Source organism: Papio anubis, chromosome 10 (assembly GCF_008728515.1).
Source record: "Papio anubis isolate 15944 chromosome 10, Panubis1.0, whole genome shotgun sequence".
Lineage (NCBI taxonomy): Eukaryota > Metazoa > Chordata > Mammalia > Primates > Cercopithecidae > Papio > Papio anubis.
In genome coordinates this window covers 60,867,646-60,882,336 of record NC_044985.1, presented here as the reverse complement: position 1 = coordinate 60,882,336, position 14,691 = coordinate 60,867,646, and positions in this window count along the sequence as shown.

Here is a 14,691-nt window from a genome sequence, read left to right as displayed (position 1 = left end):
TCAGCGCCCCCACCCCAAGTAGCTGGGATTACAGGCACCTACTACCACTCCTGGCTAATTTTTATATTTTTATTAGAGACAGGGTTTCACCATCTTGGCCAAGCTAGTCTCAAACTCCTGACCTTATGATCCACCTGCCTCAGCCTCCCAAAGTGCTGGAATTACAGGCGTGAGCCACTGTGCCTGGCCAATTTCTAACATCTTTACACCATTTGATTTTATCTTTTCTCTGCTCAAAATAAGCACTGCAGTATAAGCTGTTGAATGTCAATAAATTCCTTGGCAAGATTACATGATAGAATAACAAAACAAAAATTGCTCTACAACAAACAAAGCCTTTGATCTCTCATAAGAAATATATGCAGCCACTCACTTCCAAACGTCAATATGTCATCAGCAAACTACAAGCAATACTGACAATGTCCCTAGAAACTCATGGAAAGGCCTCCAGGCCTAAACGGAGTATAGTCAGTCCATTGCCCTCAACTACCTACAGCAAGATATGCAATTCTGTGATTTTTATTAGGATAATCCCCTTGTAGACATTGCTGTGGCTTTTTGGGACTCCCGAATTCTTTGCCCAAACAACGTGTAACGTGCATCAGAATCTTCAGTATCCCTTCTCAATATCTGTCCTCCCTAAGGTGCACCACTCCCATTGTGTGCGCCCCTTAGATGGATGTGCTGGAGTGTCCTCACAAATACTTGAGAGGCCCCTTCTGGTGTGTGGGTGAGCTGGAGGTCAAAAGAGAAGGTGGAGCCAACCTGTAGGCAGTGGCTTCCTTTTGTACTCATGCCCCAGGTCCCGTAAATGTTACCTGTTTCCCTGGATGGAAGTGGAGTGAGCTTACTCCATCCCACAAGGGGCTAGGCCTAGAATAGAAAGTTGTCACTGCATAGAGAAACTGAAATGTGTTGTTCTTTTTTAGGGTTCATGTAAGGATCAGTTTGCCACTAGCCTACTTCCTTGTGAAACGGCATATTTGAATCTTCTGGTAAATTTATACAATTGCCATAGACTAAATTTTTATTTAAACCATAGGTTATTTATATATCGTGTCTTACATAGAATTTAGAAAAGCTATTTCCAACTGTTACCCCTATAGATATAGATGGACAGACTGAATGGCTTTCTATCTCAGACATACTATAATGTAATTCCATTTTAGTGAGCAAAGATTCTTGTTATACACGCACAGAATGAAGGCTGGGGTGTTCCATTTGATTACTATAATTAACATATCACACTGCGTTTGAAAATTCAAGGAAAGCACTCTCCTCAGAGAAAATGGGAGATGGCCTTTCTGTCCTCTGAACTTTATGACAGGCATATATTTATCAGAGACATCATCTACATTTCCTGAGATTCCCTCTGGCCTCACAGGACTAGCTGCTGTCTCAGCCATACGCTCAGCTATCTGACCACTTTGGGACCTGTATGGTTTTGCTGTGAGGGGCTGACCAGTTGCTTATCCAGGATATTGGCTCTTCTTGGCTGCTGCTGAGCCAGTCAGGCATTTCGAGTTTCTGGCTCCTTTCATCACTTGAAACTTGGAGGAAACTCCACACTAAAGAGCATGGTATCTGGCTTCCCAAATGACTGCTGAGGGATCCGGATGATGCAATGCAGAAAGCTGGGTGTTAACCACACTTGGGATGAACTTTGGCCTATAGAAATAGGAGATGCTGGGAGTATGACAGATCCATCACCTCACTTCCTCCTTGTTGATTGACTGCCTTCTGGTTAACAGTTTTTTCATGTAGCCTACCCCTGCATTGCTTCCCATCCTTTCCTGCCACATCTCCCTTTTTCTCACTCTCACATTCCTGGGCTTACCCCTAAACAAATAAAGCAGTAGCACCCAATCTCCCTCAGAATTTGTTTTCTAGTAAACTGGGCAAAAAGGCTTACTACATGAATTGAGAAAGATAAAATTCTGAGACTGTGTAAAGTACAAACTCAAGTAGACTTAGGCATAACTGATAAAGACCTATTTTTGAATCAGTATCTTCAAGTGGCATGTATAATAATAATTGTTTCAATATTATTTTGGAGGCACTATAGTGCTTGGATATAAATTTCATTTCTTTTCCCTTTGACTCCTAAGACTCTCCCCTATATCATAATTAATCAAGAATTTACTGAGAATTTAGTATAGGTGCAGCACTATGCAAAGCCTTGAAAACACTAAAAGGGGTTATGACGTTTTCTCTGTCCCCTGTCCTCATAATATAGTTATTATAGAGAGACCACATACAAGTAATGACTTGAATGGTCTACATTAAAGTGCTGAGATGCAGAGAAATGGGGAAATAAATGAAGGTCTCAAGTATATAGGAAGACTTCATGATGGAGATGAAACTTTCAAAGGGAATTTTAAAGGATGAATAATACCTGAATTGGTAGAGGGGAAACAGAAAGGTGCGCTCCTGGTGAGTTTCAAGTCCACGTGAAGATGTGAAGATGAAATTGCGTATGGTACTTGCGACGGACTCACTATTTCTGGGTTGTTTGTAACAGCATCCCAGAGGGCTGCAGATCCCCTAAATCTCATCTGTAGAATCTAGGTTAATCTATATGATATAAGGAAGATTCATAATCTGATCATTTCCTTTTTCTTTCTTTTTTTTTTTTTTTTCAGACAGAGTCTTACTCTGTCACCCAGGCTGTAGTGTCGTGGCACAATCTTGGCCCATTGCAACCTCAGCCTTTTAGTTTCCGGTGATTCTCCTGCCTCAGCCTCCCAAGTAGCTGAGATTACAGGCACATGCCACCAGGCCCGGCTAACTTTTTGTATTTTTAGTAGAGACGGGGTTTCACCATGTTGGTCAGGCTGATCTCAAATGCCTGACTTCAGGTGATCTGCCGGCCTGGGCTTCCCAAAGTGCTGGGATTACAGGCATGAGCCACGGCTCCCAGCCACAATCTGATCATTTTCTTAAAACAATAACAATGTTCCAGTATATGACCTATGAAGTTTTGTTGGTCTGTGATATGGTTTGGCTGTGTCCCCACCCAAATCTCATCTTGATTTCCCACGTGTTGTGGGACAGACCCTGTGGAAGGTAATTGAATCATGGGGGCAGGTTTTTCCCATGCTGGTCTCGTGATAGTGAATAAGTCTCACGAGATCTGATGGTTTTAAAAAGGGAAGTTTCCCTGCACAAACTCTCTTATCTGCTGCCATGTGAGACATGCTTTTCACCTCCTGCCATGATTGTGAGGCCTCCCCAGCCACGTGGAACTGTAAATCCATTAAACCTCTTTCTTTTGTAAATTGCCCAGACTTGGGTATGTCCTTAGTAGCAGTGTAAAAAGAGACTAATACAGTTTGGGAGTAAAATTAGAGAATTTAATTTTGGCGGGGCATGATGGCTCACACCTGTGATCCCAGCATTTTGGGAGATAGAGGTGGGCAGATCGCGTGAGTTTAGGAGTTTGAGACAAGCCTGGGCAACATGGCAAAGCCCTGTCTCCACAAAAAAATACAAAAATTAGCTGGTTGTGGTTCTGCATGCCTGTAGTCCCAGTCACTCAGGATGCTGAGGTGGGAGGATCCCTTGAGGCAGGGAGGTTGAGGCTGCAGTGAGCTGAGATTGTATAACTGCACTCCAGCCTGGGTGACAAAGCAAGACCCCGTCTCAAAAATTTTTTTTTAAATTTTATTTGAGGACAGCTTATTTGAGAACGCCCAATTCAGAATAAAAAGTTTTACTTGGCCAGGTGCGGTGACTCACGCCTGTAATCCCAGCGCTTTGGGAGCCCGAGGCGGGCGGATCACGAGGTCAGGAGATCGACACCATCCTGGCTAACACGGTGAGACTCCAGCTCTACTAAAAATAAAAAAATTGACCGGGCATGATGGCGGGCGCCTCTAGTCTCAGCTACTCAGGAGGCTGAGGCAGGGGAATGGCGTGAACCCGGGAGGCGGAGCTTGCAGTGAGCAGAGATCGCACCAAGGCACTCCAGCCTGGGCAGCAGAGCGTGACTCCGTCTCAAAAAAAAAAAGAAAAAGTTTTACTTGAATTTAAATCATTGATTTCAGTACAATTGTGAAACTTAAAAGAGCAATTAATGAAGGGAAGGAAAATAGAACATTTAAAAAAAGTCCTAAAGATTCCATGAACAACTTATTGTTAAGGGGGTAGATTGTGTTCCCAGACTATCAGCTACAAATTTCTCCTCTCTTTTCCTGAATGCAACGAAAATTTCAAAAATTCAGTGTACGAGGTATGTACTGGATGGAAGAATTTGCCTCAATATACTCCGAGAAAAAAAGCTGAGAAGGGAGCGGTCAGGAGAAGGAATATAAGGGATAGGTCATAGAGGTTCATTACTCTCTTTCTTTTGTACATACTTGAATTTTTTATAATATAAAATTCTTATAAAATCCTACATTGTTTCTGTAGATGATAACTGATAAATCAGGTCTAAAGTTTCTGGTTTTGGCTGGGTGCAGTGGCACATGACTGTAATCCTAGTACTTTGGGAAGTCGAGGAAGGCAGATGGCTTGAGTCCAGGAATTCAGTACCATTCTGGGCAATATGGCAAGACCCCATCTCTACAAAAAATACAAGAAATTAGCCCTACGTGGTGGCAAGTGCCTGTAGTCCCAGACACTTCACAGGCTGAGTTGGGAGGATCACTTGAGTCCAGGAGGTCAAGGCCACAGTTTGCTGACATTGTGCCACTGCACTCCAACCTGGACAAGACAGAGAGACCCTGTCTCAAAAAAATAAAAAATAAATAAACAAATAAATCTGTTTTCATCAAGAAGTTTATAAATATACATTAATCATTTCATTTTGGCTATATATGCGCCATTATTGGGGGTGGGGAGTGGGATAGTGATAGATTTGGTAGGAGGACTGATGGGGGCAGAGTCCTTAGATGTAGGGAAAAATAAGAAACAGAAGCTTCTAGAGAGAGAGTTTACAGGAGTCAACCACTGATTGCATAAAGAGAGGTAAGAGTTGAAGTTTCTGCAACTGAGTGGATAATGGTGCCATTAACAGATGAGAATGTAGGAATAAGAAGATGTCCTTCCTTTAAATGGGTTTGTGTGCACAGTCTTCCCATGGACCGCCTCAGAAAGACTCAGGGAACCCTGGCTAACATCATGTTGCTGAGGAAACGTTAACTTTTTAGGATTAAGAAACATTTCATTTACATATAACCACAAAAACAAAAATTAAAACTACTAAGCCTTGATCACATTGGTGTCTGGCAACAGGGTGCTTTACAACCGTTTATTATCATTTCCTCCCAACTCAGTCATAATTACTGTCCTTGTTGTGGATTGAGTAATTTGACCAAATGCTAGCTGCTAAATACAGGCAAAGTCCAAGTTAAAACTCCGCATGTTTATTCCTTATCCTATTTGCTTTATCTTTTTTTTTTTGAGACGGAGTCTCGCTCTGCTGCCCAGGCTGGAGTGCAGTGGTGGGATCTCAGCTCACTGCAAGCTCCGCCTCCCGGGTTCTCGCCATTCTCCTGCCTCAGCCTCCCGAGTAGCTGGGACTACAGGCGCCGCCACCTCGCCCGGCTAGTTTTTTGTATTTTTTTTTTTTAGTAGAGACGGAGTTTCACCGTGTCAGCCAGGATGGTCTCGATCTCCTGACTTCGTGATCCGCCCGTCTCGGCCTCCCAAAGTGCTGGGATTACAGGCTTGAGCCACCGCGCCCGGCCTTTGCTTTATCTTTCAAAAAATCTCCACTGCTGTTGCAAAATAATAAACTATCAATGAAAGCAGCATATTCTTGCACATAGTGTTTCTCAGCTAAGTTCCAAGTGACAGAGCTCAGCCGTCCCTACCCTTCCCATGTACCTTCATGGAATTTTTCCAGTAACAGAATGTCCATCTCTGCTTATTTCCCTTCAGTTCACTCCATCATCTTGCAGGTTAAATGAAGGAATTTCAGTAGATTATTTTTATTTATCTATATATGTATGGTGGCTTCCTCTCCATTCTCAGGACAAATTGCCAGCACTAACCAGGTACCTTTTCTGCCTTCCTTACAGAGAAAGATTTTTGTGAATATTTGCTTTGTTATTTCTAGGTAGAATAGAAAATTTTACTTTCAGGTTGATTTGGCTTTTTTTAGTTTTTACTGGGTTTTCCACAAGGTACTTTACTGCTGCCCTAAAGAGATCACTGCTAAAATAAAGATAGCTCTTTTGTTTTCCCCACTTTGGCAGTTGTTTAGCCTTAGGTCCTTCTGACACCACTGGTTAAGGGTTCAATTAAAGCTAAGGAAGTTTAGATTCTTTTGAGGTTGTGGACAGTTCTGGCTTTGAGACCTTATCTAATTGGCCACATGAAAGAAGATGATGAGAGAGAGATGCCTGGGAACCTGAATCAGGCTCCTGATTGATCTCGTGTCATGGGAAAGAGAGAGAGGAGCATGATCTTTAACCACACAGTGAATCTGCTTGACAGCAAACGGCCTAATTCAATGTCTCTGGCTTAGAACAATCATCAGCATTTTTCTTTGGGGGTTAGGTTGGGCACAGGCAAGAAGTGAAATTAGGAGAAACAAGCAGAGACCCTCAACTCACCTACACATAAGGAAACAGAGTACAAGACAGTTTTGGTGAGGGTGGAATCCTCTAGGTGACAGTATCAGGGATAAAGTTGGAATGACAAACCAGGGTAGGACAATTCCTGAACATCAAGAAGAAGCTTGGGGAAAGGGAACTCTGGTGGAAAGGGATGCTAAAGGGAAAAAAGGGGGTACCGAAGACAAGCGTACCTAGGATCTTACCTAGGGCAGATCCTAAAACAATCATTATCTTTGGCACAAATAATACATACCAATGTAAGATATGCATTACTCTACTGACATTTTGAGTTACTATAAAATTTAATTATAAAATAATCAGGAAGCAAAACAGAACAAATCAAGTTACATTTTATTCTATTTTTGTCTTTTTTTTTTTTTGAGACAAAGTCTGGCTCTGTCGCCCAGGCTGGAGTGCAGTGGCGTGATCTCTGCTCACTGCAACCTCCGCCTCCTGGGTTCACACCATTCTCCTGCCTCAGCCTCTCGGTAGCTGGGACTATAGGCGCCCGCCACCACGCCTGGCTAATTTTTTGTATTTTTAGTAGAAACGGGGTTTCACCGTGTTCGCCAGGATGGTCTCGATCTCCTGTCCTTGTGATCCTCCCGCCTTGGCCTCCCAAAGTACTGGGATTATAGGTGTGAACCACTGCGCCCGGCCCATTTTATTCTATTTTATGCCTTAACTTTTTTCTTTTTAATGAGCCAAGATACTGGGACGTTTGAAGATAAACTTTTAAAGGAGAAATGTAAATGATCTGTGGGATAAAAGAGCAATTTTGTACATGATCTACTATAAGGTATGGATCAATCAAACAAGTATTTATTATAGAGTTCCTTCTCTGAGTTAACAAGGTGGGTATATGGATCAGACTTCACAGCAATTCTTGCCTCAATAATAATTCTGAGCGAATGATCAATGTTTTTGGAAATGCTCACAAATCATCTGTTTAACTAATTGTCCTATTGACCTTTGCCGAGAATTTGTATAAAAATCATAGATCTTTAGCATTGATTACCCTTTAATTTTTTTCTCTTCACACTCTCCTAATCTGCCTGCTTTTAAGCTGTCTTTCTAAACATCTAATTTCCTTTTTTTTTGTTTTGAGATGGAGTCTCTTGCTTTTGTTGCCCAGGCTGGAGTACAGTGGCACGATCTCCGCTCACTGCAAGCTCCGCCTCCCAGGTTCACACCATTCTCCTGCCTCAGCCTCCCGAGTGGCTGGGACTACAGGCACCTGCCCCCACGCCCGGATACTTCTTTTGTATTTTTTAGTAGAGACGGGGTTTCACTGTGTTAGCCAGGATGGTCTCGATCTCCTGACCTCGTGATCCACATGCCTCAGCCTCCCAGAGTGCTGGGATTACAGGTGTGAGCCACCGCACCTGGCCTCTAAAGACCTGATCTGATTTTCAAGCAATTGATGATTTCTTCTTTTTTCTGACCTGGAAATTTTCTGATTTCCTTATTTAAATTCGGGAAAATTAGATTTATTACAAAACATATAATTTTGGAAGTAGAATAATATTTTAAGTTAAGACTATTAAGAATAATATATAAAGTTAAGACTTTAATTTTGAACTTGGGTAACCTATGAATCAATAAAAATGTCATCCTAACAAATACATGATTCTCCATCCTTTAAAACAACTTAGTGTTATATTTGAAGTCCTTTGCACAGCTTCATAGATATGTTAGTTGTTTATTCCATAGCCTATATTTTGAGAACTGCCTCTCCCTTGCTCTGAGTGATTATGGATGGCCAGTCATGGTACCCTACTCTTTTGGAAACAGAAATTGATCTAAGAATGAGTTTGTGCCCATGGACAGGGCCAACCATGTTTTCAGCAGCTGATACAGATATTCAAAGAGGGACCCTATAAGAGCTCTGTGAACTGCAGGGGCCATATTTCCCATCATACACAGAAAACCTGCCTGAGAATAAAGCTAATAAGGAAAGCATGCAGGAAGGGAAGCGAGAGAGAGAGAGAGAGAGAGAGAAAGGGAGAGAGAGAAAGTATTCCTGAGGGCATCATTTGAGCATCTGGAAATAGCTATACTAAAGCCAGCTTGGAAACTGGAATTTTATTTTATTATTATGTTTTTGAAATAGGGTCTCCATTATCCAGGCTGGAGTGCAGTAGCACAATCTGGGTTCACTACCACCTCTGCCTCCCAGGCTCAAGTGATCTTCCCACCTCAGCCTCCGGAGTAGCTGGGACTATAGGTGTGTGCCACCACACCTAGCTAATTTTTGTATTTTTTGTAGAGATGGGGTTTCGCCATGTTGCCCAGGCTGGTCTTGAACTCCTGGACTCAAGCAATCTGCCCGCCTTAGCCTCCCAAAGTGCTAGGATTATGGGCCTGAGTCACTGTGCCTGGCCAGAAACTGGAATTTTATATGTATATAGTTTTGTGAGCAAAAAACCTTTTCCTTATTTGCCTAAAATAAGTGGAGTGGGGTTTCTGTCATTTGCAACCAAGAGTCCTGACAATATACACATGACTACACAGTCTTAATAATCATCATTATTTTAAAATATTTTATTTGCTATGCAAAGAGTATAGCAAGAGTAATAAATTTGGTCTAAACTGTAAAAAGGGATTCATACTAGAATTTGTGAAGTGCTCACCCATTCACTTTCCATAACATATCCCCTTCTATGTATTCTCACTAAACAAACCCTTACTGACTGATTACTCACCTTGTGTCAGTCAGTAGTGCTAAGTGCTGCACATGCAACATTGAGGAGAACACATGTGGTCCCTGCCTTTGTGGAACTTAGGTCTCACTGACTTCATTCTCCTGAATTGTATAATATAGCGTTGGTGTTGTAGCGTTCTTTTATGTTCTATTTTGAGTCATAATGGAAATGCTTTTTCAAGCCTCAGGTCATATTAACATACTAACACTCTTTTTAAAGGCTTTCATGATCCTGAGATCATTTCTAGTAATGTAGGCATTAACCAAACAACATAAGTCAAATAACTTGAAGCCTTTGAAATTGATGAATGTTACATATATTTATGACACTATATGTATAAAACCTGTTGACTTTTTTTGCTTTAAAAATATACATGCCTTAAGTTCTTTTGCTTTTATTGGTGTCTCCTAGACAACAAATCATTTCCCACATATTAAGTACAACAGTAATAAAACTGGTACACAGAGAAATGCCACAGGTACAGTGTATCTGGAGAGTGGAAATAAGTACAGTGAACTTTATTCAAGGAAGAAAATTTTCCCAAGGTTTTTGCATTCACCCTTAGAACAATGTATAATCATTTGAAAATGTTTTGAATAAAATAAAAGATGTTAACCTCCCCTGATAAAAAATTTACAGAACATTTTTAGAATGTAATACAAAAACATATGGATAAGGTGATGATATATTTGAAAGGACGGAACTTTGGAACTGTAGCCATTATAGAAAAGTTCTATTTTCACAAGTAAGGGTAGGCAGCCTCTCTTTCCACACTAGAGTGTAACAGCGTTAAAATCAAGTTTGACTTTCCAGCCAGGAGGCTGGCCCTCCAGAGTTAAATATTATTGTTTCTCAACCTTCCAGGCAGGGTGTATGCACATGAAAGCAGACATGGAGTGGGTTGTGGGAGGGCCGTTCTGGTCTCTGTAAACTGTAACTTCCCTCAGTTTGGCAGTAGCAGTTCTGACACTTGGGCTTCGCAGGGCAGCAGAAGTACACAGCCCAAGGGGGTGTCCTGTTGCCTTAGTCTGAAAGAGATGGCCAACAGAGACCCCATCTAATGCAGTCAATGGGCTATAGTTCAGACTCTGAACCCTTGGATGGGCAGGAATTCTGGGACTGGCCTGCCTAGACACAAGCAATTCACCAAGTATTTTTAAATAGTTAGATGAAAACCAAACAACATCTTATGTTTCTAAAATTAACAATTTTCAACCTTGACTACACATTAGAACCAACTGGAGAGCTTTTAAAAGTCCTGATGTCTAGGCCACATCCCAGACCAATTAAATCAGATTAAATCAGAATCTTTGTGGGTGGGACCTGGGCATCAGGACTTTTTTTTTTTTTTTTTGTGACAGAGTTTCGCTCTTGTTGCCCAGGCTGGAGTGCAGTGGCGTGATCTCAGCTCACTGCAACCTTGGTGTCCTGGTTCAAGTGATTCTCCTGCCTCAGCCTCCCCAGTAGCTGGGATTACAGGCACCTGCCACCACGTATGGATAATTTTTTTTTTTGTATTTTTAGTGGAGATGGGGTTTCACTGTATTGGCCAGGCTGGTCTCGAACTCCTGACCTCAGATGATCTGCCCACCTGGGCCTCCCAAAGTGCTGGGATTACAGGCGTGAGCCACCACACTGGGCCACGTATTTTCTTTAAAGACTACTTCAGAACTAGCAGGCCTTTGATCCAACATGGCCCTGCTCCCAAATCCACTCCCTGCCCAATACACATATGAACTTTTTGTAAAAATTTGCATATTCTAACTATAAGAAAAATTGTGATTATGATTTAGAAAGCCCATGGAGCTTTAGTTCACTATCACTGACTTTCATTCTTTTTACAGGATTTCTGTATTTCAGTGGAGAGCCACAAGGGAGCATGAACCTTCCTGTCAGTGGGATCTAGATTTAAATCTCTGCCACTTATTTACTCTGACTATAGCTAATTTATTTAACTTTTCAGTGCCTACTTTTCTTCATCTTAAAATAGGTGCAGGGTTAGTATAGCAACATTGTAATTACATGTGAAGTTTTTGGTACATGATGAGTAATCAGTAATAGTGTTTAAAATTAAAGTTTTAAAGTATATATTTTTTTTAAACCTGAGGTTTTGTTTTGTTTTGTTTTGAGACAGGATCTCACTCTGTCACCCAGGCTGCAGTGCAGTGGTGCAATCTTGGCTTATTGCAACCTTCACCTCCTGGGTTCAAGCGATTCTTGTGCCTCTGCCTCCCAAGTAGCTGGGATTACAGGTGTGCACCACCATGCCTGGCTAAAACTTGAGGGTTCTTATTTATTTTGCATTCTCCAGTAATAATTTGTGACCATGAAGTTCTTGCATTTAACTGTAAATTCCAGGAATTCCTATTGTCTAGCCTAAGGCCTGGAATAGGAGGTGACCAGTAAATATTTGCCAAATCAATGTATGTGTTGGTTGTTGTACAGTGTGCTCAAAATCTGTCGTGTGAACAAATGCCTTTGCTATATATTAAAGAATCTCAGAGTACAATCTACTGATGGATGAGGTAAATTGTAAGAATACAATCTCATGTTACTCACTAGAAAACATTAACTTGTTCTTCCCAGTTTTGTTCTGTATGCTGCTTCTTTGGGTTATGTGATAGGATGCTTCCTAAGCGCATGGGCTTCGTGGTTTTGCACCCAGATTATGTTACTTACCAGCTATACACTTGGTTTCTCAGTTTTTTTTTTTTTTTGTGTGTGTAAAATGGGGATGCTAATAACCTCCATGCCACGGAGCTGTTGCTGGTGGTTAAACATGCAAACACATGAAAGTGTTTAGAATCGTACCTGGCACATGGTGTGAATGTTAGCTCTTCCAACCTGTCCCCTTAGCCTCCCCTGCTGGTTATTCCAGCATTCTTCTATTCCCAGGTTTAGGATGAATTGGCTCTTTTGGCTCTGTTGTTCCTGGTTAAGTGGGCTTTTGCCTGAGTGCTCTACTGCACCAGATTTCCCTTCCAGTATTGACACTACTCTTTGCCCAGCCACCTGACTGGCACACCGGCGTATCCTGGGCTTTCTGTCCTCTCCTATGCTTGCTCTTTGTTGGAACCTTCCTTTCCTAAATTAGTACATTCTAGAACCTCTCCTATGGTTCCTCTTGAAATCTTAAGCCCTTCAGAAGCCCCTCTCCCCAAGTCCTCAATATACCCAGCCTGATTCAGAGGACACATTCCACTTCCTCCCTTGTCTGCCTTCTCTTCCTGGAGCCACTAGCTGCCCCCCAAGCAGAGGGCACATTGTCAGATAAGTCACTGCTTGGTGAAGGCAGGGTGTGGTATTTTTTTTTTTAAGATGGAGTTTTGCTCTTGGCACCTAGGCTGCAGTGCAATGGTGCGATCTCGGTTCACTGCAACCTCCGCCTCCTGGGTTCAAGCGATTCTCCTGCCTCAGCCTCCCGAGTAGCTGAGATTACAGGCACCCACCATGACACCTGGCTAATTTTTGTATTTTTAGTAGAGACGGGGTTTCATCATGTTGGCCAGGCTGGTCTTGAACTCCTGACCTCAGGTGATCCACCTACCTCGGCCTCCCAAAATGCTGGGATTACAGGCACGAGCCACCATGCCCGGCCAGGGTGTGGTATCTAAATATTGTCTGGAATGAGAATAGATCATTTGGCTTCTTGCTCTCACAAAAACAAACAAACAAACAAACTCTGTAAACCGAGGGCAGCCTGGGGCTGCAGGCTAGGAAGGACAGCCTAGGGCTCTACTCTTAACTGCCGTTTGGGCTTCCCACCTTTGGTTAGTTTGGTTAGCACGATCTGACCTGCAAGTATTTCACTGTGGATTCATAGCAGGTGTGAGGAAATGTTAATTTCCAATTCCCTGACTGCATAATCTATAATATTACAAAAACAAAAACAAAACCCAAAAAACGAGAAGTTGGCTACAGAGAGTCCTGAAAAGAAGAAAAAAAAACCCCAACAGAGTGGTTATTTGCTAACAAGAAAGCAAACACATAAAAAGAGGGGAAAAAACCATAGCTATTGCCAAGAAGTGGCAAAAGCTGAGTTTCCTGATCAGTTCCTTCTTTTATCCTTTTGAGGATTATTCCCATATGTGACTGTCACGCTTTTCCTCAGCATTCTCAGACTGGGCATTTGTCTGTCATGTGACCATAGCAGACCATTCTGTCTCCCGGGGCTTTCTCAGACACAAACAGTAGAAGGAGGGTCACTTGCTTCTGGCCTTCTCTCTAGACTCCCCCAAGTCAAAAGGCCTGTATCTTTCAATTCTAAGGCTGGGAATGGTAAAGGCTTGAAACTCACTCTGCTTCCTCATTCAACAAGGCTGAACTTCTCCAAATTTATTATAACTTTCAGAGAGAAACAGTGAAGGAAAGGGAGGGAGAAAGATGAGAGAAAAGGAAAAGGAGACAGAAGAAGAGGGGAGGGACTAAGATGTCTGTGTGCCCCTGTATAATTTTAAAAGCAAATTTCTAAGAATTAGTTTCTGTGCCCTTTTTAGAATTCCATACAACATTAAATTTGAGGAAAAATATGTCTAAAGTATACATTGGGAATGTCATGGCATGAAAGTCAAAAGGTTATTTAAATAAGCGTGAAAAATCTATTGGCGTACTAAATTCCTACTGCGTATTTTATAAGATCTTCATTAAAATCGTAAGACTAGAAAAACAGGATTTTCAACTATTGATAAGCAGCAATTTATCAGTTTTAGAGATAACCATCAAAGAGGTCCCCCCCACCCCACCCGGCACAAAATTATCTTACCATGAGTTTTCAAACTGTGCCCCTTGGGGCATTAAGATAGCAGGGGGAAAGAATTCCGAGGTTGCTGGTCTGCGTGGAGGTGTGCTGATTACAAGACTAGAATGTATGCTTCCTTTCCTGACTCTGCACTGTGTGATGGTCATGGTGGGAGCGTTTACACCATAGAAAGCAGCAAACCTCCAAATCAATTTCTCTTAGAGAGCTCCTTGTTAAACATTTACCAGCATAACTGATGCTTTTATTTGTTATTTCTAGGGAATTATTATTCCTAGGCAATTATTACCAGATCTGCTTTTATTTGTATTTCTAGGGAATGTCTGTGTAAAGCATAGCTTTTTTTTTTTTTTTTTTTTTTTTGAGACGGAGTGTCTCTCTGTTGCCCAGGCTGGAGTGCAGTGGCAGTCCAGCAGTGAGCAATCTCAGCTCACTGCAACCTCTGCCTCCTGGGTTCAAGTGATTCTCCTGCCTCAGCCTCCTGAGTATCTGGGATTACAGGCATGTACCACTATGCCAGGCTAATTTTTGTATTTTTAGTAGAGATGGGGTTTCACCATGTTGGCCAGGCTGGTCTCGTGCTCCTGATGTCAAGTGATCCACCGGCTTGGGCTCCCAAAGTGCTGGGATTACAGACATGAGACACCACACCCAGCCAAGCACAGCT